The sequence below is a fragment of the Schistocerca cancellata genome, unplaced genomic scaffold (genome assembly GCF_023864275.1).
Source record: "Schistocerca cancellata isolate TAMUIC-IGC-003103 unplaced genomic scaffold, iqSchCanc2.1 HiC_scaffold_916, whole genome shotgun sequence".
Taxonomy (NCBI): domain Eukaryota; kingdom Metazoa; phylum Arthropoda; class Insecta; order Orthoptera; family Acrididae; genus Schistocerca; species Schistocerca cancellata.
This window is the reverse complement of record NW_026046924.1, coordinates 10001-12500: the sequence shown is the minus strand read 5'-3', so window position 1 is coordinate 12500 and position 2500 is coordinate 10001. Positions and strand designations below refer to the sequence as shown.

General features: G+C 54.7%; 1 non-coding gene across 1 annotated transcript in view; it reads right to left on the bottom strand.

The window, feature by feature from the left end:
• The window catches only part of LOC126149155 (small subunit ribosomal RNA), a 1909-nt gene extending 1630 nt beyond the window's left edge, over window positions 1-279 (bottom strand). The window contains exon 1 of the ribosomal RNA XR_007530751.1: window positions 1-279. This exon is cut by the window's left edge and continues 1630 nt beyond it. This is a non-coding gene — a ribosomal RNA (small subunit ribosomal RNA).
• Between the last annotated feature and the right edge of the window lie 2221 nt (window positions 280-2500).

Sequence of the window (2500 nt, the reverse complement as noted above, 5' to 3'; positions counted from 1 at the left end):
GCCCAAAGTTATTCAGAGTCACCAAGGCAAACGGACCGGACGAGCCGACCGATTGGTTTTGATCTAATAAAAGCGTCCCTTCCATCTCTGGTCGGGACTCTGTTTGCATGTATTAGCTCTAGAATTACCACAGTTATCCAAGTAACGTGGGTACGATCTAAGGAACCATAACTGATTTAATGAGCCATTCGCGGTTTCACCTTAATGCGGCTTGTACTGAGACATGCATGGCTTAATCTTTGAGACAAGCATATGACTACTGGCAGGATCAACCAGGGAGCTGCGTCAACTAGAGCTGAGCAGCCGGCCGCCCGGGAGTGTGTCCCAGGGGCCCGCGCGAACACGCAAGCGTCCGCTCAATTATTCTGCAAACAGGAGGAGGCTGAGCTCCCCTGCACAATACACCTCGAAACCCTCTCAGGTCCCGGCGGCGCGCAGCGCCGTCCTAGGTACTTAGTCGGGTTCGAGAGAGGCGCAATCGCCCGGAGTTAGGCGAGTAGACGCTTTAGGTGCGACCACCCGTGCTCCCAACTGAGCTTGCCGCTGCCGACAGAGGCCCGGGAGCGTGCTGTCGTGGCATTGCCGGCGGGAGACAACACGCGCCACCTACGGTGACCGGCAGCTCCAACGCCAGCGCCACAGAAGGGCAAAGGCCCCACGTGGGTGCCGAAGCGAACTCTCCCAGCACAGCGCACGTGCCAACACGTCTGCACAACTGCGATACAAACCACCAGCGAGAACCGCTGGGGCGACCGAGCAGCAGACGGCGTCGCGGCGCCGAGTGCCGGGCGGCGGCGCATCCTCAACGCACACAGTCCTCAATCGGACCAGCACACTGCAGATGTCCACCGCGCTTCGCACCGGGCCGGCGAGGACCCACTTTGGCTGCACGGCGCCGCGCGCAGGGTGCCCCGGCGCGCAGCTGCGCCGCCTGCCGCGTCCGTCGGCCGGCGCGCCTGCCACTGGGCGCCCCCACCAGCCGGCTGTAGCGCGTGCGCCCACGCACCGCGCGGCCAGCACGCCGGGCGGCCCCCCCTCACCGGCCGGGGACAGTCCCACCCACCCACAGCCGCGTATCGCTTCACACCCAGATTCACATTCACGTTCGTTGGTATGGTGGGGACCGCTTCGTAGCTGTACCGATCGTTGCCCTCACAGATGTACCTCCAGCAAGGACAACCGCACCACAACGGGTTACCAGTTGTTCATTTGCGTAACGTCACCAGTAAACGTACACGTCCATCCCCGTTTGCAAAGTCAACTATTATTGCATGCCTGCCTGTCAGGTGTCAAGACACACTACATCCGCTCACATCCACGCAACAAAATGTGCCCGACTAGAGGGCACGTGGAAGGTGCCCCCGTACGTATGCGATGTCCATTGCGCGACCAACTGTCAACCGGCCTCTGTAGCATGTCGCAGATGTGGAACGCGGGGCACCGTGCTATCACATTGTGTGAGAAGAGACTACTACGTCTGCATACACGCGCCACTACATGAACAGACGGCTCATGCTGATCGCCATCCACTGCGTCCATTACTCCCACACGTCTCTATGGCGTACCACACTGCAATGCAGCTGTTATGGGGAGATGACACGTAGCTGTGTACACAACATTCTGAGCGGGTTGCGGTTGGACAATACATTAATGTAACGTGTCATATGCCAATTACAGAGCAGGGTAAGGCACAACTTGGGTTAGGTTAAGGCACAACTTGGGTTAGGTTAAGGCACAACTTGGGTTAGGTTAAGGCACAACTTGGGTTAGGTTAAGGCACAACTTGGGTTAGGTTAAGGCACAACTTGGGTTAGGTTAAGGCACAACTTGGGTTAGGTTAAGGCACAACTTGGGTTAGGTTAAGGCACAACTTGGGTTAGGTTAAGGCACAACTTGGGTTAGGTTAAGGCACAACTTGGGTTAGGTTAAGGCACAACTTGGGTTAGGTTAAGGCACAACTTGGGTTAGGTTAAGGCACAACGTGGGTTAGGTTAAGGCACAACTTGGGTTAGGTTAAGGCACAACGTGGGTTAGGTTAAGGCACAATGTGGGTTAGGTTAAGGCACAATGTGGGTTAGGTTAAGGCACAATGTGGGGGTAGATTGCGGTACAAATTGCATTACATTGCGGTGCAAATTGCATTACATTGCGGTGCAAATTGAGTTACATTGCGGTGCAAATTGAGTTACATTGCGGTGCAAATTGAGTTACATTGCGGTGCAAATTGAGTTACATTGCGGTGCAAATTGAGTTACATTGCGGTGCAAATTGAGTTACATTGCGGTGCAAATTGAGTTACATTGCGGTGCAAATTGAGTTACATTGCGGTGCAAATTGAGTTACATTGCGGTGCAAATTGCGTTACATTGCGGTGCAAATTGCGTTACATTGCGGTGCAAATTGCGTTACATTGCGGTGCAAATTGCGTTACATTGCGGTGCAAATTGCGTTACATTGCGGTGCAAATTGCGTTACATTGCGGTGCAAATTGCGTTACATT